The 23,649-nt window shown below is 37.4% G+C and overlaps 1 protein-coding gene across 1 annotated transcript in view; it reads right to left on the reverse strand.

Moving 5' to 3' along the window:
* Positions 1-17,162: 17,162 nt before the first annotated feature.
* The window catches only part of LRRIQ3 (leucine rich repeats and IQ motif containing 3), a 48,071-nt gene continuing 41,584 nt past the window's right edge, over positions 17,163-23,649 (reverse strand). The window contains exon 8 of the mRNA XM_063299860.1: positions 17,163-17,488. The gene's annotated coding sequence lies outside the window, so the exon portion shown is untranslated. The remainder of the gene's footprint in view (positions 17,489-23,649) is intronic.

Raw genomic sequence — 23,649 nt, forward strand, 5'->3', positions numbered from 1 at the left:
TCTACTGATTGAAATAATGCATTCACACACAGAGCTCACTAGCTGATTCTACATCAGAAAGGTGTGTGGCATGGATATATGAATTAGCTTCTGTCTGATTTCAGATTCACATTAATTTCCATTAATGTGGACAGAAGCTAAGTTCTATAGTCATGTATAAAACAACAAGATGAAACTTGTTGTACAACATATGTATTAATAATTATGAAGTGGACAAATATGTTAATGGGTCAGTCCCATGGTCTTAATAACTTTGAGATTTCAGTACATTAATACCCGAGAGCCAGTTTAGGGCTGGTTTGTAAAAGTATTAATTTCCCTACACTATGATGGTCTTCAGCTTTACACTTGGTAGAATGGAGGCTGTACCATGTTGTAGAGAAGGTGATTGATTCTGAATTCCCTACAAGATAATTAGATGCTAATGTCATCATTTTGCCAGAATGAAATGAATGTCACTTCATAACACTGCAGTGTAATACTAATTTCAGAGGGACTGTAATGTCACCTTGAAATTTGCTCAAGATAATGATGATCCAATTCCAGTGTAACCCTATATGTTTAGATGTTCAGCTCCAGAATGGGAAAAATTGATTACTGTATTAAAAATACAAACTGCTTAGTAATTCCAGATGGTATTCCATAGGAAAAAAAAAACATAGACATAAAGCAAAAGCACCTTGCGTTATTTGGTCACGACACTTCATTCAGGAATAAACAAAATCTCAAGAATTGAGACAAAGGTAGTTTGTGTCTCTGCATTACTATGCTGCAGAGAATCCAGCAAATGTTAGGTATTGGGTATGATGGTAGAAATATTCCAATTAAATCAATGCAATTTAAAAGTACTAAATATTGGTTGGAAAGTGAGCAATATTATTTGCATTCTTTTTGTTTTCTTAAAAAAAACATAGTGAATGGAGGGCAGCTAGCAATTAGAATCTAGCGTTTTGGCTGTGCCTTTAATACCTGAATGGCTCTTTATTCCCAGCAAAGACATAACATTTTTTTGAAAAGCAGCTATTAAAACGTGTTTCATTTGCATGACAGTGACCCACACAGTGAATACCACAGACTCAGAAGTTTATATGAGTTTATTGCTACTGTTGAATAGTTTAACTACATATGATTTTAAATAATTCACCTGCAGCTTGGTGTGAGGAATTTTGTTTTGTTTTTTAAATATTTTAGTTGTAATGAAATTTGTCAGAAGGATGAACATTTTCAGTCAGGGAAAAGGGTGAAATAATTTCCCTCCTTGTCGTGATCCAGCCAGAAATCTACTTAGTAAGTCGCTTAGCAAGTGGGCAAATAAATCCTACTTGAACCTTTTCCCCCATCACTATTAGCAGGAGTGGAATGGAGTGGATGTTTCTCAGGAAAACCATGGATGAGGAAAAATTCCATCTTGCATCCTTACATACTGACCCCCCTCCTTCCTCCTTCTCACCCCTCCCCCTCTTTCTAAGCAGGACATTTAATGCCATATATACTTAAGCACTAAGAAAAACTGCCTTAACAGGTGAAAAATCACATCAAGTTCAAGCACTTCTTAAATGGAACGGAGAAATGCGATATTGGTAGCTGCTGAAAATTCATTAACATTTCTCTTCCCCCCTCTTCTAAAAGTGGTTGCTACTTGGGGATGATTTTGTACTCAGGATATAGGTTTATGTGTCATTTCTCACATTAGAATTAATATGTTGTCTCCAGATATTAATGAGACCAAACACAAATACGGCCTACCATGTAACAATACAAAAATTTCTATTCACAAGCACTGCTAGGAGCAGGCACATGAGGCTCTTTCAGGAATGTAAATGTTCCTTTTTTTTCCCCTCCACTGGATCTGAGGAGGTGATGAGGATGGGAATAGGACAGGGACTGACAACTCCTTGAGTGGATGTCTAGAGGAAATTTTTCCTCCGACCTTTTCTCAGCCAGCTGATTATTCCAAACCCCATCCCCATCCTTCTCAGGATCACCCGCTGCTTCTGCAATTCATGTCTGCAATCCTATTTCTTGGCTCTGCTGTAACTCTCATATTCTAGTTTTTCTATGGTTCCATGGGCACTGACCTCTGAAGATCACAAATAAAACATGAAAATATTACCTTTGACATCTTCAGTTTTCTTTTTTTTTTTCCTATAATAATTTTATTAAGCATTACAACTAAAAAGATAAAAAACTAACACAAACTAAGAAAAATAAAAGAATAAAAAATAGAAAGTGCATAAAAAAATAGAAATAGAAACAGAAAAGCATGAAAAAATAAGAATATAGCAAAGAAAAGAAGCGAAATATATAAAGAAATGACTTCCTCCTTCATCACAAGTATAAACCGCCCAGAGTCCCTCCTTAGGGGGGAGATGGGCAGTGATAAAATAATTAAATAAAAATAAAAATTGGTAACTTATCACCTTCTCTTAGAATACAACAAATGATCTCTTCTTCCCGTATCCCATCTCTTATCTATAAACAAATCCTTAAAACCTTGTTGTTAGTCCTGATCAGTAAAAGTCCATGATGGATTACCAGAGATGACAACGTATCTATTTTAACCTTGATCAAATAAACCAACTTTAAATTCCTTCCTTTTAATTTTAACAATCTTAATCTTTAATCCCTTCAAGTAATGCCCTAGAACTTGATTTCTTTTCATTTTTTCTTTGTCCCTTCTCACAAAATTCTTCAAAAGTTAACAACTCCCTTTTGTAAGTTCAATATAGGAAAATTATCCAGGTCACTCCTTCAGTTTGTTATTAGTATATCCCGTTGAATTATTAAGACATCGGTCAGTTTCATCTGAATGTCCAGTGTAGCATCTTTCTCTGTATCATTCTTGTAGCCTGTCATTTTTAAATCCACTTTCAGATCAGTCTCAAACTTGTCTGGTAAATGTTGTTCCTCTTCCAAAACACCTTTTAAACACAGTCTATCTATAGAGGCAGACACTCTTAAAATTAACTTCTGAGTCCATTGTTCACAAATATCCTTCAATACATCCAATGTTAAAATATTTTGCTACATTCTGTATTAGTAAGTCAAATTTAAGTGTTCTTCTCCTTTAATTGTAATTTAGCTCCTTCTGATTCCCTCTAGTGTCCAACCTTCAAAGTCCCATCCTATCATGTTTATTTTTAAGAGTTCAAAACAACAGCATTTCCCACAGGAAGGATTCATTCTTATAACTAATTTCAAAATCATATTTCAAACCTATCTGGGCCCTTAATCCATTTGTAACTTTCCAAAATCAAAATTCGAATCACCCCTTTTGAACTCCACAGTGGTGTGATGATTAATTTAAAAAGATGGTTAATTAAATGATTAATTAAACAATTAAATGATTAACTTTAAAAAGATTAATTTTTTTTTTTTTTAAATCCTTAGACTTGTTTAAAACTTCTTTCACTAAGGATTGAAAGAGACTCACCCAGTGTTATGAAACTTGTCAATCCAAAGGTTTCTAATAGCTGAAAAACAATTAATAAGCAATTGCCAAATGTGATTAGAAAAGGAAGTGTGTGAACCCAGTGTCCATAAAGGCTCTGACTGCAGTTTGGGTGAAGATGGTGATCCCTCACCTCCCAGAGCTCTAAACCCACCAGAGACCACTGTCTTGTAGTCTCTTTGCAAGAAGCAAATGTCTGGATTACTTGTGGGTGATCCCAAGTCCTCTCCTTGTCCAGAGAGGAATCCCAAAGAGCTGATCTATTCACCGGATCTTCATTCTGCAGCAGTCATTGGCTCCGCTCTCAGCAAAGCCATCTTCAGTTCACCATTTCTTCCCCAGAAGTCCCTGACATCTTCAATTTGCAACCAACCAATCTTTTTTTTTTCTCTCAAGATTGTCCATTCTGTTCTCTTCAATCTACTTTAGAGGTTTCCCACCATATTACATAGTCAATCAGCATTCTGTCATTAGCGTTATTTGGTTTTATCCCTTAGGGTTGTTTGTTTTTGAATTGCTGCAAAAATTGAAGTTCCTTTTAGCCCACCAATATCTCATTATGTGCGTGGATGTTGCCATTTTAATCAGTCTGAATTTGCTATTAGTATATTGAATTGCCATGTTTGTACATTGAGCGAAGTGTACATAGAGGCCTTCACACTAAACTTTAAAAAATCACTATCAAGCCACTGAGACCAACTAAAATCATCAATAGTATAGATGTAGAACTATGTTCATTTCCAACAATGCATTAATCTTTCCTGATTTTTATAAAAGACAATAATCAAAATCTGGACTCATTAACTACTCCAAAACAGACAAAAACCTTTTCATCTCAACTGGATTCACCTATTAACCTGAACCTCTGCTCCACCGAAATCAAAGAAAACACCCAAAGTACAATGGGGTAAAGAATGAAATGGCAAAAGAAGAAAAAAAACTAAAAATGTGTAAAGTGTGTCCAAAGCATATATCTAAACCTTCCACAAGATTATCTTATATCAGGAGGAAATCATTATTTGTATAAAGAGATGCCAACTAATGCTGGTGATTTGAGCTGTTTTCTTCTTCCATACAGCCAAGACATGAGAAGTGTCAGATGAACTCCAGTGACCTGTTCCTTTAGCAGGAGAATGAGACATCCTTGCAATAAGATCACCAAACAATGCTGTCTGGCTCTCCCCTCCACATGGATGTTTCTCTTCTTTGGATTCCAGTATCTGTCCTTAAAATTTAGTTACTGAACACTTTCAAGGACAGGCAAATCAAGGTGTCCGTAAATAAATGTCCCTGCGGTTTGTGAGAAACAAGCCCATATGTTTGATGCTGAAATGTGTTCTATTGGGAACTCTATGAAAACCCGATTCTTGAGAATTAGATGATTTCATGCCTCATAAGTTTAATACTAACTGGCGGAAATCAAAAGGAATTAACTTTTTTTTCTCTCATGCACAACCGTGTCAGAAGTGGAATGGCCCACTGTTGTGCCAAACACTAATTTTAAGAAACAAAAGGGAGAAAAGTCGTAAGCGCTTGGTACTTCCCTTGAACTTCAAGCAATGATTTTGTTGTGTGCTGCAGTAGTGGTTTATGTAGCGTGCAGAGAGGAAACAATGATTCCTCACTCCAAGGAGAAAATAAAAAGCTTTATAAAAACTACTAGGAAACATTTCTAAAAAGGCTAACAATAGCAATAGTCATAAAACTTACATAGAAATGCTTTACTGACTGTTCAAGGTTCTTTTTATGGGTTATCACAGTCATGTTTTAAACAACTAGAGTAAACTTCAGATTTTGCTGAATTGTCAACTGGATTAACAATAATTTTACCATGCTAAACCAATTAACAAAAGGAAAGCATATAAGTACATATATCAGTATACTAAAACATGAAAACATAACTTAAAATTTAAAAATCATACTAATAATTTCAAAAAGACAGATGGGGGAAGAGAGGAAGAAAACACCTAGAACGGAAAATCATGTTATAAACAGAATTCCACAACCATTGCCCATATTGATCAAAGGTTTTCTTCTTTGTTAAAAATAACTAATTCAGATGCTGACAATCTACACATATCTGTAATCTGTTGCTGAACATCAGATGTAGATTTCTCTTTCCGCTGAAGTACTCTTTTAGCCAACTCTCATGTTGAATCGAAGTGAGGTTCTTATGGCTAATGTCTACTCACAGTGAGTGGATTTATCAGGGTTCTCCAATCACAATGCTTCTCCTCGTTTTGCTTTATTGCTTGAAAAAAAGAAAAAAGAGGTGAAAGGAACAATTTTATGAAGCTAGATTCAGCAAATTCAGCCAAATTGACTAGGGTTGAGACAGAAGAAAGGTCTTCCTCAGTTAGCATTTATTGTGTTTGCTGCCACAAAATCAGAGCAAATAAAATGTGGATGAAAATCCTCTATCCTGGCAGATTTTGGGGGCAGGGGGCGCAGTTCTACCACTCTGATCATTGGATATGCTGGCTGTGGAAGTTGATTTAGCAGTATCTGGAGAGGGGCAGCTTCCACCCTTCGACAAAAGCTAACCAGATGTGAAGCCATTTTCCATGTTCATTGGGATCAACCATGTAGCTCCAACTATTTATTCTGAGGGGGGATATCAGTTCTTCATCAGCCCAATTCATGCCACAGCAAGCTACAAACCAAACAAGAATGAACAAGCCACAAAATGATACAGAGGAGGATGCTTTGATGATTCATGGTGGACTTCTAGGCATTTTCTTATTGCACTAATCCAACACTGCCTTACTTCTGAATTCTGTTACAAAGATGATGCCCAGGAGATACATCATCCTTAGTTCACAGCAGCATTCCCAGTTGCCTGCAGCAGTGTTGTAAGTGCAAAAACCTTGCCAAACTCTTCACAGTTCTGTCATAAGTCGGCCTGCAACTTTTGGTATTTAAACAATCAAAGTAGCCATTTGCACATCTTTGCCACTGAACTCCACAGAGTGTTGTGATAATTTGAAGTCTTTGCTCCAAATCAAGAGAGCAGAGCACACTGGAGAATCGCTTGTATTCCCATCATAAGAGACATCCAAAAAGGGTAACCAAAAGTCATCACCGTAGGTATGTGACCTGGTTTGCAGTGTGTGTGTTTGTGTGTGTGTGTGTATTCCTCACTATAATTGAAATGCCTCGTGGCTTTTCAATTATAGAGGGATGTTATTTAAAAGTCTTGCTGGATTTTCATTTTCTTTATTCTTGCTGTGAAGGTGCCTGGTGCCTATTTTCTTTTTATTTAAAGAAGTCTTAAAAGGGCAAATACAAATATCCACTATTTTCATAGGAAATGCCATTGATCCCATGACTCATCCTTCACACATTTTTTTAAAAGTTATAAATCATTCTTGGCCTGGATTTTGAACATACAGTAAGCCTGAAACCACCTCCTATGCTTTCAGAGTAAGAAAACAGTTAAGAAATATAGCCTGCAGACAGCCAGAGATGGAACTGGTTGTCCCCCAAATAATTGATAATATTTCATTATTGATTTTCTCTGAATTAATGCTAGGTTGTGAAATGAGTTACAATTTTTTTCATTTTTGAAAAATATATTTCTTTTCATTCTCATGGTCTAAAAATATTGACAGCTTTCAGCAAGGCAATATATATAAGGAAATGTTCTATTAGTCACCTGATCTCACTGCCTTATATCACAAGAGTAAGTTTCATTACACCTCCAATGACCTGCTCTCCATAGTTGACTGTTTCATTAGGTCTTTCTAGATTAACTTATATAATGTGAAAATTGGGAAATGTTTCATTTCTTGCATCTTTAAGCACGTTGTGTTAAGTTATAATAAGACAACAACAGTACATGTTCAATCTATTCAGTGAGCCTCAACATGAAGGTATCAATCATAATGTGAAGTCGTCACTTTTAGATGTTAGTGATACACTTTGAGTTATAAGAATTTTTTAGAAATTCACACTATTCTGCATTGTCACTTCTCTTCCTCCTGCTAATTGAGGAAAACCGTATGTACCATATCTGAAATGCAATAGTGTAATGCAAAATTAATTTGAATCAGATCTAAGTGCAATCTTCTGAATTTGGATCCATTCCACTACTGCTGACACATGCCATGTTGATACAACCTCACAATGTGCAATGCAATATATAGCAAATATGTAGTGTATTTTGAGTGCTACATTATATGCACTAATTCCTACACCACTATTGGACTGATCTGTGTTATTATCTCTATCTATGGATGAATTCCTGAAGCCATTGTGACTTGGTTAAAACTGTTTACTGAATTCATGGAAAGATTCAGGTTTGAAGGAAGTGGGATAGAACTGTCTAAAATTCTTCAGCAGAGCATATGCTAACATTAAAACAGCTTATGGTGATTTTCTATTGGCAGATGAGCCCTACAGAATTAATGTGGTATACTGTCAATCTAGAGCTAACAATACTCAAGTTCAAATCCCTTTTCATCAGAGAAGCTCATTCTGATCAGTTACTGGCTCACTGAGTTATTGCTGGGAATAGAATATTGAAATGGGAGAAGAAAACATAGTACACCATTTTGAATTCCTTGGGGAAAAGGTAGAATAAAAACATAAGAATTTGCATAAGAATTTTTTTTTTTAATCCTTCTTTGTACAACAGAAATTAGAATGACCTTGTTCTGTGTTCAGTAAAAGATTCATTTGAAGCATGAGAAGATATAACAAACATTAGCCTGGCCATCCATGTGATGAAAGCCTTTTAGAAATAATATTTTGTCAAGCAGTTACAAAATAAGGAAGTTGAGCCATATGAGATAGTATGAAGACGACATTTCCATTATAGCATTAGATTAGCTACATACAGTACGTGCACGCATACAGCCCTTGGGCTAAGAAAAAGACTGTAAATAATACTATTAACCTAAACCCCAACCATGTAAGATTCTCATTCACACTGTTTGGTGGGAAGTGTGAAAGAGAATTCCAAGATTATTAGTGAAGTTGATGACATTAGCAATTGTCTCACTCTTAGATGATTTCCATGGGAGAGAGAGAGAGAATGCAGCTACTGCTTGATCTCTCTGTGTCCATGATATCTTCCTGGATACCTTTGTGAGCTGGGTTGAAGGTGCTGTATTTTATACACAAAAGTTGCATGAAAAGTAATGCCTCCACCTACATAGCTTTAGTTTAAATAGGGGTATTTCAATAAATAAAACAGGAAACATGAATAATCCACATATTCCTGTGAAATGTCAATCTTGATAACAATTTTTCTTTGAGTGATCTGCTGATTGTCCTTAATCAGTTAATCAAACTTTCTCATGTGAAACTCATACTTTGTCCAGTTCGTTTTTGATCACACAAATCAGGTGTCCTTGGTTCACCATTTTTACATTTTTGGGCTCAGTAACACACAGTACTCATGTCAACACAATCATCACAATAAACAAACTGCATTTGGTGGTGAATTTCAATTGGAGAGACTCTTTCAACAATCAAAAATTCAATCACGGCATGTTACTTAAAGCACATTGATGAGTAGTCACTGCAGGCTTTCATTTCACAAACAACAGCAACACAATCTTTTCTGACAGCAACTTCCCACCAACTGAAGTGAACAAATAAATGCTAAAGAACATTGTAGTGCCTCAGTACTTCTATCTGTTGGCAACTTAAAACACTGGTTGCATTACTTTTAATTCAACCTTTGGGTCTGAGTGTATGTTTGTGTGCATAATTTTTAAGAGAAAAAAAAAGGAATAACCACACACACATTGAGAGAGGAGAAAAGAGGCAAAAAAGGAAAAATAAAGCACAAAGCAGATAAATGTGGGGTTACAAGCATCATAGAATTAATTTTTTCAATATTTTATTAGCTTTAAGTAATTGAATAACGATATATTTAAAACTACAAACCATTCTTAAAATACAAGTAATACGTGTATATGAATGTCAAAGCAAAAATCAGCACATAGAAATCATAAAATGAGATTAAGAATTCTTTAAATATTTTATAACAAGAGAAGCCCAAATTTTGGATGTAGTACAAGCCTGTATTATAAAATCTGTCATGTGAAATATTGTCTAAGACGTATGTTCTGAGTTAAATTACTGGTCTCACTTACTTTTGGTTTACTTTCTTTTGGAAGACCAATGCCAATGATTTGTCCTCCTATGACTTTTCTGCCCCATTCTAATACCATGTGGAATAGACAAAGCCACGCAAGTAGTTAATCAGAGACCTTGGACTTCTGATTCAAATCCTCCTTGGACAAATGGACAAATGGAATGATAGATCTAAAATTCCATCTTACTGTCTCAAAGATGTCTTTCATCGTACTTTCACATTTCCCAATTACCTCAATAGAATTACTTCTGATACACCCAGAATAGCAGTCATAGGAACAAGGTTTAATGCCTTACCCTCGATGCTGATGGAAGAGAATATAGTAACATCCCTTATGCATAATGTTTCCATGGTTGTTTTATTTCTGTAGTCAAATCAAGAGGGGATGTTTTCCTTCACTGACCTTTCTATCACATCTCATATACAAACGCTAATTCACTGTGTGGGCTGGTTTGAAACTAAAATTACTTGCTTTTTATCTGCTGACTTTTCTGTAATTTCCAGAAATATAGTGAGGTTTTGTTCAGTGCAGCTGCTGTTAGAAGACTCTGGGTTTGATTCTTATGCTGGTTAAGGCAATGAACTTCCACATGTATGTATAGTTTATCTTTATTGATTATTCTATGCTGTTCTGTTCTGACTGAAAGTTAGCATATTATCACTAATCTCCTTCTATGACCTGCTTCTTCTTATGGTCTGATCTTTGGGAGGGTTCTGACCATAAATTAAGAAATTGTGGCCAATTCCTGACTGGCTTATCTGGCCAGCTATATTGTTCTACCTTTGTTAAAGCAACTGCTTTGGCTGACAATTAGGGAACAAGTAAGATTTTTAAGATTTTGTTTATGACATGTAAGATTCTAAACCAGCCAGGACCAGGATATCTGGTGGAACTTCACTGTTACAGATCTGATTGATTGTTGAGGTTGTCCAATCAAATCTGTAACAATGAAGTTCCTTTTATGGTCTGTTTTTCTGTGCTGGAGTTGGGCTGTCACTAGAGGACACTAGATTAGGGAAGGCTGATTCCAGACAGATGTTGAACATTTTACTATTATGCTGAATTGGTATATTTTTATAAACATTTTATCTGAAACATACACATACACAAGAGATTGTTGGGGAGATCTACTCCATGTGCATAGAACTCTAGAGTGTCATCTTGTTGGACATTCATGGGTGGGCTTTGTCTCTCTAAACTGGAATGGTCTTTGTCCTGAAATTTGAATGTGCTTGTTGTTACACCTTGTAGGCACCTGTTGAAATTCTCTCTCTTCACCCAAAACTTCTCAGTACGAATGGTGGATGATTCCCTGACACACACACACCCAGCTTTTTTTATCCCTCTTTGTTTTTTACTGTATCTAGCTTTTAAAAAAATATTTTATTGTGCATTTTACATTCTTTAAATTGCTTTGAGAAGCAATATAAATATAGATAATAACAGCAACAAAGTAATAACAATGTGGGAAAATGAACTTGCATGACATCTCCACCATTTTGTCTGCAATCCACCTATGACTTTGTTTCTGTGCTTAAATCGATTGGTACAAACCAAACAAGCTAATTATCACTTCGATAATATTACAAGCAGCCCATGTTCCTAATCAGCTCATCAAGTGTTTAAGCAGAGCTCTATGTGGGAAAATAACATTTAAACTTATCTGTATGTTACAGTGTTCCCTATGGGGCAAAGCAGTCTATTAAAGCAGTTTGGGAAAGGGAAATATACAAAACAAAACACCATATATATTTGAATGAAGGGACACAAAACTCCCTTATTTCAAAGGGCTTAGTTCTTAGAGCTGTTCAGTGCTTCAGATGTGATTGGAAAGATCTGCTTCAGAACACATGGGAGCATGGACACATTTTCTATGTGTGACTCATTAATGCAGCCACATCTTTTTCAGACTTACCAGGCTGCCATGGAGAGATTTCCGCTGCAGCCACACAATAATGGAAACAGATGCAGCTGTTTTAATTAATCTGCCACAGGTGCTCTGTTCACCCTCCCACATGTTCTGCAACACTTCTTCCCCATTAAATCTAAGCCCTGCACAACTCTACTAGTTATCTTGTCATTAAAATTAGCAAGAAGTGAGGGCAAAAGACATCCAGTGAATTTGAATGTGGAGCAAGTCAAGGCACACAAAAAGAAATACAGTGCATAATTCAATGATGGCATTTCCTAACACGAGATGGAGAATTGCCAGTTTGGAAGAAAACTAGATAAATTTATCGAGGACAAGTCAATCTGTGACGACTTAGACATACCCTGGTTATAGTGTCTCTAGCAGCAGTCAGTGTATCTCTTGATATAGTGATATATTTGACATAGCAGTTGCTGGAAAATATAATTAGGAGGGTTCTCCTGCACTGATTGCTCATAGGTATCTGGTTGCCCACTGTGGGTTCAGAACACATGACATTGGTCTGATTGAGCATAGTTCTTAGATTCTTTAAAGGGAAATGTTATATTTGATTGCCAGCTGAAGTGCTTCTTTATATAATTCTTGCTGAGCAATTCATAAGTTCTCTACATAGTCCTGATATTTTATTGACTTTATATAGAATCTATAGTGGGTCCCTTCAGCAAAGGATCGTTACCTTGTCGTGGTGCTGGAGCTTGAGCACCTCAATGATGCCATGAGCTAAACCGTGAAGGGCCACCCAAGACGGGAAGGTCATGACAGAGAGGTCAGACTAAATGCGATCCCTGGGGAAGGTAATGGCAACCCACCCCAGTATTCTTGCCGTGAAAACTCAATGGATCAGTACAACCAGAGATATGTCGGTATACCATCGGAAGATGAGACCCCCAGGTCGGAAGATGGTCAAAATGCTACTGGGGAGGAACAGAGGATGAGCTCAACTAGCCCCAGACGTGATGACGCAGCTAGCTCAAAGCCGAAAGGACGGCTAGCGGCCGACGGTGCTGGTGGTGAACGGCGAATCCGATGTTCTAAGGATCAACACACCATTGGAACCTGGAATGTCAGATCCATGAGCCAGGGCAAATTGGATGTGGTTATTGGGGAGATGTCAAGATTAAAGATAGACATTCTGGGCGTCAGTGAACTGAAATGGACTGGAATGGGCCACTTCACATCAAATGACCACCAGATCTACTACTGTGGACAAGAGGACCACAGAAGAAATGGAGTAGCCTTCATAATTAATAGTAAAGTGGCTAAAGCAGTGCTTGGATACAACCCAAAAAACGACAGAATGATCTCAATTCGAATTCAGGGCAAGCCATCTAACATCACAGTGATCCAAATATACGCCCCAACCACAAATGCTGAAGAAGCTGAAGTAGAGCAGTTCTATGAGGATCTGCAGCACCTACTGGATGACACGCCTAAAAGTGATGTTATTTTCATCACGGGAGACTGGAATGCTAAGGTGGGCAGTCAAATGACACCTCGAATTACAGGTAAGTATGGCCTGGGAGAACAAAATGAAGCAGGACATAGGCTGATAGAATTTTGCCAAGACAATTCACTCTGCATAACAAACACTCTCTTCCAACAACCTAACAGACGGCTTTATACATGGACTTCCCCAGATGGACAACACCGAAATCAGATTGATTACATCCTTTGCAGCCAAAGGTGGCGGACATCTGTACAGTCGGTAAAAACAAGACCTGGAGCTGACTGTAGTTCAGATCACAAACTTCTTATTGCACAATTTAGGATCAGACTAAAGAGATTAGGGAAGACCCACAGATCAGCTAGATATGAGCTCACTAATATTCCTAAGGAATATGCAGTGGAGGTGAAGAATCGATTTAAGGGACTGGACTTAGTAGATAGGGTCCGGGAAGAACTATGGACAGAAGTTGGCAGCATTGTTCAGGAGGCGGCAACAAAATACATCCCAAAGAAAGAGAAAACCAAGAAGGCAAAATGGCTGTCTGCTGAGACACTAGAAGTAGCCCAAGAAAGAAGGAAAGCAAAAGGCAACAGTGATAGGGGGAGATATGCCCAATTAAATGCAAAATTCCAGAGGTTAGCCAGAAGAGATAAGGAATTCTTTTTAAACAAGCAATGCGCAGAAGTGGAAGAAGACAATAGAATAGGAAGGACAAGAGACCTCTTCCAGAAAATTAGAAACATTGGAGGTAAATTCCAGGCAAAAATGGGTATGATCAAAAACAAAGATGGCAAGGACCTAACAGAAGAAGAAGTGATCAAGAAAAGGTGGCAAGAATATACAGAAGACCTGTATAGGAAGGATAACAATATCAGGGATAGCTTTGATGGTGTGGTCAGTGAGCTAGAGCCAGACATCCTGAAGAGTGAGGTTGAATGGGCCTTAAGAAGCATTGCTAATAACAAGGCAGCAGGAGATGACGGCATCCCAACTGAACTGTTCAAAATCTTGCAAGATGATGCTGTCAAGGTAACGCATGCTATATGCCAGCAAATTTGGAAAACACAAGAATGGCCATCAGACTGGAGAAAATCAACTTATATCCCCATACCAAAAAAGGGAAACACTAAAGAATGTTCAAACTATCGAACAGTGGCACTCATTTCACATGCCAGTAAGGTAATGCTCAAGATCCTGCAAGGTAGACTTCAGCAGTTCATGGAGCAAGAATTGCCAGATGTACAAGCTGGGTTTAGAAAAGGCAGAGGAACTAGAGACCAAATTGCCAATATCCGCTGGATAATGGAAAAAGCCAGGGAGTTTCAGAAAAACATCTATTTCTGTTTTATTGACTATTCTAAAGCCTTTGACTGTGTGGACCATAACAAATTGTGGCAAGTTCTTAGTGGTATGGGGATACCAAGTCATCTTGTATGCCTCCTGAAGAATCTGTGTAACGACCAAGTAGCAACAGTAAGAACAGACCACGGAACAACGGACTGGTTTAAGATTGGGAAAGGAGTACGGCAGGGCTGTATACTCTCACCCTACCTATTCAACTTGAATGCAGAACACATCATGCGACAAGCTGGGCTTGAGGAATCCAAGGCTGGAGTTAAAATTGCTGGAAGAAACATTAACAATCTCAGATATGCAGATGATACCACTTTGATGGCTGAAAGTGAAGAGGAACTGAGGAGCCTTATGATGAAGGTGAAAGAAGAAAGTGCAAAAGCTGCCTTGCAGCTAAACCTCAAAAAAAACAAGTTAGAGGGAGAAAATGTAGAAGCAGTGAAAGACTTTGTATTCCTAGGTGCAAAGATTACTGCAGACGCTGACTGCAGTCAGGAAATCAGAAGACGTTTAATCCTTGGAAGAAGAGCAATGACAAATCTCGATAAAATAGTTAAGAGCAGAGACATCACACTGACAACAAAGGCCCACATAGTTAAAGCAATGGTGTTCCCTGTAGTAACATATGGCTGCGAGAGCTGGACCATAAGGAAGGCTGAGCGAAGGAAGATCGATGCTTTTGAACTGTGGTGTTGGAGGAAAATTCTGAGAGTGCCTTGGACTGCCAGAAGATCAAACCAGTCCATCCTCCAGGAAATAAAGCCAGACTGCTCACTTGAGGGAATATTAAAGGCAAAACTGAAATACTTTGGCCACATAATGAGAAGACAGGACACCCTGGAGAAGATGCTGATGCTAGGGAGAGTGGAAGGCAAAAGGAAGAGGGGCCGACCAAGGGCAAGGTGGATGGATGATATTCTAGAGGTGACGGACTCGTCCCTGGGGGAGCTGGGGGTGTTGACGACCGACAGGAAGCTCTGGCGTGGGCTGGTCCATGAAGTCACGAAGAGTCGGAAGCGACTAAACGAATAAACAACAATAGTGGGTCCACCAAGGAGTTCTTGACTTTAAAACGACAGGCTCTATACCTTCAATGTCACAAAGTGAGTCATTTGTGTTCATTTGTATAAACTTGCATTTACTACTTATTTAGATTGCTGCAAGGTTGCTGGAGGAGAGTTGAGAGCTATTATTAACCACCCAGAGTCCCTCTGGTGGGAGGAGAATGGTGGTGACAACTTTGATAAATAAATAAAACAAATAAATAAATTATGCACAAGACTATTAGTAGCACCCATAATTGTAGCTGTCAACAAGCAGGGCTGGGCTGCTCAAAGTTCAATTAAGTAGGGACAAAAATACCATTAGGATTAAACCAGTAACGATGCTTCCACGCTTAACGTAGTCTTCCAAATATGTAACATTGATGTTAATTTTTTATAGTTTTCTGGTGCTTGGTAACATGAGGCTATGAGAAAGGACACCATTTCATATATGGAATGTTAAATCAGTGGTCAACCAGTTGTATCTGAGTTGGAAAATACTATGACTCAAAAGTCACACCTAAGTAATAAGAACATATTTTGCATCTAACTGGTCTCAGTCCACATCTTTTCATTTCAGATGAAAGGATTTACTAGGGTTTTAAAAAAGCCTATGTGTATATGCTGAATAAATAAAATTGGCTATGTAAGTGGGTCACTAGTTATGTTATGCTGGCTAAGATTAAAAAAAAATAGAGGCAACAATATTTTTATTAGGCTAGCTGAAGATTTCCAGAATTGTTGCAAGCTTTCAATCACTATTTATCTGGCAAGATAATTACTATCTGGGGGAGTGGGGAATAGAAAGGGATAGAGGAAGAATGTACTTGACATCTAAGTTATGAAGAAATGAAGACTTCTTGGAAACTGAAAATCTTGCAATGCAAGGCAGCTTTTTATTGGTCTGAAGGCAAGACTAATCCAGACCAAATTAAAAAAAAAAGTATACATTGTATAGCACAAAACATGTCTCCAACTCTTTCCACACCTTTGCTGTGTAATTACATATGAAATTTCTCTGACCAAATCACAACTCTGCTAGATATTCCTCCTACATTATGCAACCAAGGACACAGCACTAATACTAGCAAGTTTCTAAGCAATGTTTCTAAGAACAGGTGTCAAACAGCATGGTAAACAGGCCTGCTGCCTCCCCCAAATAAACCAGAACATTTGTTGTTGAAAACAATTTAGCTGATTTTCTACCCAAAGGATAATACGGAGATTGTTATTTTGCTTTTCAACTGTTACAACAGTTTACTTCTCAGGATGAAAAGCCAAAATTAGATTTAGGAGGGAAAGAGTTTGTATAAAATATCCTGAGCCAACAATGGAAAAAAGTCAATTCATTCCTAATATATCCCAGAATTCAAATGTGAAATCCTGGCTTATCTACTATGAACTACATAGTATTATTGGCTCCATTCATGGGAAAAAACACAGACACACACAATGTGGTGTGGACTGAAAGACTACTATGAGCAAAAATAAAACTACCCTCAGCAATATAACACTATTCATAATTGTGCTTTGACTGTAGGGAGGCCAATCTTGTGAGGTGAACCTTGGATTTTCATTGTGTGAATATGTTCATTAGTCCATAGATTTGATTCTGAGGTGATTGTGATCTAGAGGTTCATATCTGATTGTCACACTAAAATTTGCAGAGGACAGGATTTTTAAGCATTTATTCTTGACTTCCTGGCAGCCAGAGCATTATTTCAATTTCCACAGAGTATGTACTGCTTTTGTATATGGAATAGATGTACATTGTTATGTGTTATGCCTAAATATGCCTATTTTGTGCCATGTGATTGTATCAGGAACCTCCAATTTGTGGCCAGTTCCTTTTAATGTGCAAGATTCTTTGCACAGAAGCTATGTAAGAAATACACAGCTCGAGTAGCATAAGCTTGTAGAATGTTGCAATCTGGGAAAAGAAAAAAAAATGGAGTATTTTAGTTATTTAAATAATGCCCTCTCTAAAGCAAAGGGACTTTTCAAATTCCATGTTTCTGATGGACTCTGAATTAAATACTTCCTGTTCATAACTACAACAATTTATCATAGCTTGCTGGTCGATCTTTAAAGCAAATCTGATCTATAAAACTCAGCTACATTTTTACTCCCTTTGTGTTCATCCTTGTTATATTGTATCTGTTAAAAAAAAGAAGAAAAGAAAAAAAAAGGCCTGGTCAGGCAAACAAAGATTCATTTTATCATGAATTAAAGTAAAATTATCCTCCAATTTGTTCAAGTGTTTATTAATATGAAAATCAAGTAATAATCAAATATTTGGTGCCTTCATCAAACATGGATACCTTTATAAGAGCGTTTCTGGACAGCTATTAACATTTCCTTCACAATTAAATGAGATTTTTGTTGCCATTTATTCAGTACTGCCTTTTAAAATGACTGAATGATGCTGCCATCTACTGGAAAGTTCTACTGAAAATTTATATTCAAAGATTAAAAATACACGGCATGAGTACATTCTTTTATATCACACTATATGTGTGTTTAAATAAGAACATAATATATAATACTGAGTCTTGAAAAAAGGATTGGTCCCAAAATCTCACTGAAAGTAATGTTCAAAGCAAAGTGAAGAGATTCCTTTTCAGATGAAATATCTGAGGAACGTCAAAGAGAGACTAAAGGGTTTTGTACTTTGAGATGAAATTGGAGATTCCTTTTCAAGCAAAATGCCTGTTTGAACTCTGAAGGAAGCAATAAATGTTTATAGTTCAATCCCATGTATGTCTACTGTAAAATAAGTCCCACAGTGTTCAATAGGACTTGCTCATGGGCCATTATGTTTAGACTTGATGACTGCTGACAATACCCTGAGGGGTTTGGGATTTCACTACCTGGAACAAGGAGTGAAAATTACATTGGAAATAAACACAAACATCTGTGAAAAGTATGTGTCTTTCAGCACATGGTGATATTCTTAGTTTGCATAATATACCCTTGTTGATCTCATCAAGAACATTTATAGGGTAAATGTAGCAGGCAAAATCAGATTTCTTTTTTTCTTTAACTGGGCTGCTTAACTGAATAAAGCTCACATTTCTATATCAACTGAGAAGTGATTTTGAATGAATCAAATCAGCCAACATGCCCACTGTCGGCATATTTTCATGATAATTTATAAATCTCTCTGGGGAATGATAACACAAAGGAGATATTCTCTCATGCCATGTGTCTTTTTAGAGAAGAAAGGAGGGGAAAAAAGAATAGAATGAGTTTCAGACATGACAGTAGCCACCACACCTGGCTGACATAAACATGATGGGGCTTACATTGTTTGCCATAATATCTCCTTCCCCCCTCCTCCCCCCCACCATTGGCTGGGCATATACATAATTCAATTGTAATAATTTCATGATTTTTCCTTTAAATACACTTTATTCATTTCTACAGTGAAATGGCAGCTATTCCCAACACAGACATATGGCAATTATTGTTGTTAGTTTTGAAAGCTTCTGTAGGACCACTGAATCCAAAGCCTAAAAATATCTTGGTGAACTGCACTGCACAAGACTAAACCATTATGTAAAATATGTGGGAGATCCTTTTCCCCAAACAAAGATATAGTTGTTTACCAGAAGGAATTTTACTTCAGCTGCTTCTATCTTGCAAATATATAACTAACTCTTCATTATATACTCAGCATATAATGTACATATACTCAACATATAATGTATATTACAGCATATAATGTACATAGATTTTAACCATTTTACTGTTATTTAGTAGTATTTATTTAGAATAAAGCATAGTAACTGAAAATAATTTCATACATTTATGTAGAACTTCCTATTATTAAAAAAAAAACATCATCCAATCTCTTCTGTTTCTCCTTGACATGACTACAGCTAATGATTTTTGCTGGTCTTGGAAAAATCTCACATTTTTTGACTGGTAAGAGCAGCCAGGAGGCTGGGACATCACCATTTCCAAGCTGCACTGTAGCCTCAAAGAGATACTAAGACTGGCCACCCCATTTCTAAATCACCCAATTTATATTTCTTTTAAGTATGTGTATCCCAAGAGAGACTTTCTACAGCAAGGAGAAGCGATCTCTCTTTGTGCTTATTGTTATTTCTGGATTTTTTTTTAAAAAAAATCTTTTTAAGTTTTGGACTCTGTTTTCCATCCAAATATTAAAGAGGATTGAGAATAAATAATTGTCTCCCTGTTATTATTTTTATACTAAATTTGAAGATACTAGCATTTTCCTACAAGTTGAATCAGCTGTTTTTTGAACTTTGTTTTCTGCTTCTACTTTCCCTGGGGAACTCTCTTATCTCACTTGTATAAAACACATTCTAAATTCTTTCATATCTTAGACTTTCTCTGGTTAAGCTCCTAGGGGGCACCATAATCTACTGCTTGAGACATGGAGGAGTTTAAGCAGACTTTCTCTGACTTTCACTGAGATTTTAAACAGATTCTTTCTGATTCCTACCAAGTTTTTATGCAAGACATTCAGGACTTTGTGTAAAATATGAGGTCTAAAATGTATCATCTGGTTGGGGATGTCATGGATGAAACTGAGGAATTTAACAGTGACAGAAATGTCTCTTCTAAGAGTGAGATCGGGACTTCTGTTGAAATGCTGGATGAAGATTGGATAGTTGAGTTGAAGAAATTAAAGGGAAAGATTGAGTTGCAAGCCACAAGTGAAATTGATCTTCTGATGGGACACCATGGAAAAGAAGGGGTTATTGTGTATGGGAGTTCTGAAGAGAAGTCGGAGTTTTTGAGGGAGGCAGTTCCGCTGTTTGGTTTTTTTAAGAAAAAAGCTCTGTGCACATTGTGGGGATATGTAAATACTCTGGTTTATTTTGAAGTGGGATAAGGGTTGAAGAATATTTATCTGAATTGCTTTTAGGGTTTGGCTGATTTCATTTATCTTTAATCCTTTGGATTAAGATTTTTAAGGTATAATTAAAAATAAATGTTTGGTTTTGGGTTTAATATGATTATTAGAATTAAATTAATTTTAATTAATTAATTAAAATTGTTGTCATAACTCCTGATGCATGGGTCATTCAGTGGGAAGCTAGGAAGCTGAGAGAGTAAAGAGTGAGGGGGTGCCACAGGTGGGTGGGGAGTTTCTGGGAGGCCCAGTGCAAATCATGCATGAGTTGCAGGAGTGGGGTACTGCAGTGCACTGCAAGCTCAGGAAGGCCAGGGAAACAGCATGTGGGGTGCATGCAAGTACAGGAAGGCCAGGGAAAGAGGGTGCAGTGTGTGTGCATGCAGGCAAACACAGGGAGGCCAGGAGAGAGGGTGTACAGTGCATGTGAGCATAGAGCAGTTGGGGAAAGAGGGCATGGGGTGTGTGCGAGCGAAGGGGGAAAGGAGGGCATGGTGCATGTGAACAAAGAAAAGCTGGGGGTGGGGGAAACTTATCCAGGTGACTTGTGACCTTCCCTGCTGGCTTCCCCATTGACTTTGCTTATGGTAAGTTGGCAGGGAAATGGCAATCTTGTGAACGCAGGATGCTGCAACCAGTCTTAAGTGTGAGCTGGTGCTTGGATTTTATTCATGTGACCACGGGGCCACTGCAATGGCCAGAACTTAGGGGACCACTCGTAAGTCCCTTTGTTCAGTGCTGTTGTAACTTTGAATGGTCACTGAACGAATGGTCATAACTTGAGGACTACCTGTACTTAAATGGCACAGAAGTAAACAAAGATAATCTGAAATATAAAGGATCATTTTGTTTAATTTATATCAATTAAGAAAAATGAGATTTATTAATCAGATTAAAGTTAATGTTTGAGAATTATATAAAATAGCAAAATAAATACAAAATAAACATTGAATTAAAATATGTCAGTGTTCTCTAATCCCCATTTGCAGTTTGTAATTTTATGCAATTGTCAGCCCAACAAGGTAGATCAGACTAAGAAACCAATGCCATATAAATCAGGACTACTTTTATTGTAACAGTTATAGTAGCAGAATCTTGCAAGTCTGAATGTACTTCCTCCTCCCTCACTTTATCTTCATGTGAACTAGGGAGGGGCTTGTCTGAAATGTTTTCTCAAGTTATTTTCTTGGCCTGGACTCAAGCCCGGTAATGGACCAACGTAGAGGAATATGGAGATATCCTTGAAGAAGATATGCAGCAGCTGTTAAAAAAACATGAATTTAGCCCAGAAAAATAGGAAGGGATAAGAAACTCAAGATAGCCCTGCATTGACTCTCTTTGGTATAAAAGGAAAATCTGCATCTGTGCCTGATAACTAAAAGAATGTTGTTATTGTTACTCTACACAAAAGGAAGTGTAACAAGAATAAATGCAATGGGGGGTGGGGGGATTTGTGTCTCTGGGAGAAGTTTGGCAGAATTCTGATTAAAACAGCAGAAGAGGAGACAATAAACAAAATTTGGGATGCGTAGTGCAGCTTTATAGTGGGCAGGGTATGTGTAGCCAGATTTTTGCTGTTTAGGAAATCATCGAAAAAGTAGGAAGGTGAGAAAAAAAGTTCCCGGTATATTTGTTGAGTTAGAGAAAGCATATGGTAAAGTAAATAGGCCTGAATTATGGCATGTTTTACATGAATATGGAAATAAAGGTTAGTTGCTGAATTACAAAGTAGATGATGAAAGTATACTATGCATGAGAATAAACAGAATGCTTAGCAAATGGTCAACTTTCAGCAAGGAGTAAGACAAGGCTGTTTGATGTCCTCTTGGTTTTTAATGCATTTATGGATAAATGTGTAAGGAATGCTTATGTTGACATTATAGATGTAACGGCTGGGGACACAAAAAGTGCATGTAGTTGTGTACGCAATAATATTTTGTTGCTGGCTGATTATATAGAGAGCATAATTGCGGGCTGAATTGCCAAACAAATATGTGAGAAGTGAATGTGTCAAGAGGAAGGGAAGACTATGGAAATTATGGTTGGATGGAGCTGATGAAATCCTCAAAATGAGAGAGGTGAGAAGTTTAAAGAAAAGGCTGTTATGGAGTAATATATGGGCATGGTGAAAACAAGAATGATTTGCAAGGATAGAAAGGAATGAAGATGTTTGTATAGTTTTACCCACGTTTCTTATGCTTCTAATATATTTGGCTTACTAATTCATACTCTTTTTCTGTTCTGTGTATAAAGTTGCTTACCCCAAAAGGCAATAGAATGATGGACATATATGTATGGCAATACATGATCTTACATAAAAAGCCATATTTTAAAATTACTACCAATTGTATATAAAAGTATGGGAAAATAAAACTGCAAAAGTGCATTCTTTTAAAGGAAATTAACAAAATTAATTTTGTTAATTAACAAATTAACCAGAGCCAGTTTGGTCTAGTGGTTAAGGCAACGGGCTAGAAACCAGGAGACTGAGAGTTCTAGTCCCGCCTTAGGCATAAAAGCTGGCTGGGTGACCTTGGGCCAGTCACTCTCTCTCAGCCCAACTCACCTCACAGGATTTATTTTATTTATTTATTTATTTTATTTTATTAAATTTATGCCACCACCCATCTCCCCCAATGGGGGACTCTGGGCGGTTTACAATAAAATGATACTAAAAACATATCCACCTAATTTACCATTAAAATTTAAATAGAAAGTGAATATAAAATCCAAGTGGAGATGGAATCACAATCAATAGGGGGTGCTATGATGCCAACCACCCCCAGGTGGAGCTGTTACCCTCCCCATCCCAAGCAAGGCGGCAGAACCAGGTCTTCAAATTCTTCTGGAAGGCTGAGAGCAAGGAAACCCATCTCAACTCCGGGGGCAGAATATTCCAAAGGGCGGGCACTACTGCAGAGAAGGCTCGCCTCCTGGACCCCGCTAGATGAAATTCCTTTGCTGATGGGGTCTGTAGCATGCCCTCCTGCCTGACCGGGTGGGGCGGGTCGATGTTACGGGAATGAGACAGTCCCTCAGGTACCCTGGTCCCATGCCATGCAGGGCTTTAAAGGAGATAACCAACACCTGAATGAGTAGCTTTACACCTCACAGGGTTGCTGTTATGGGGAAAATAGGAGGAGGAAGGAGTATTAGGTAAGTTCACTGCCTTGAGTTATTTATAAAAATAATAAAGGCGGGATAAAAATTAAATAAATAATTGACTATAAGGAATGGTAAAAAGAGCAAATCTGCCATCTTGTTCAAAGGTTGAACAAAAAGTATATACATATATTTAAAAGAAGAAATGTTGATTTATTTGCATGCCACTACAAGTGGTGAGAACGATCCACAATCAGATCTCTACTAGTAGGCCTGCCCTTTATTTATTTACCAAATTTTATCACCGCCTATCTCCCTCCCAAGGAGG

Source organism: Candoia aspera, chromosome 3, assembly GCF_035149785.1.
Source record: "Candoia aspera isolate rCanAsp1 chromosome 3, rCanAsp1.hap2, whole genome shotgun sequence".
NCBI classification, from domain to species: Eukaryota; Metazoa; Chordata; class Lepidosauria; order Squamata; family Boidae; genus Candoia; species Candoia aspera.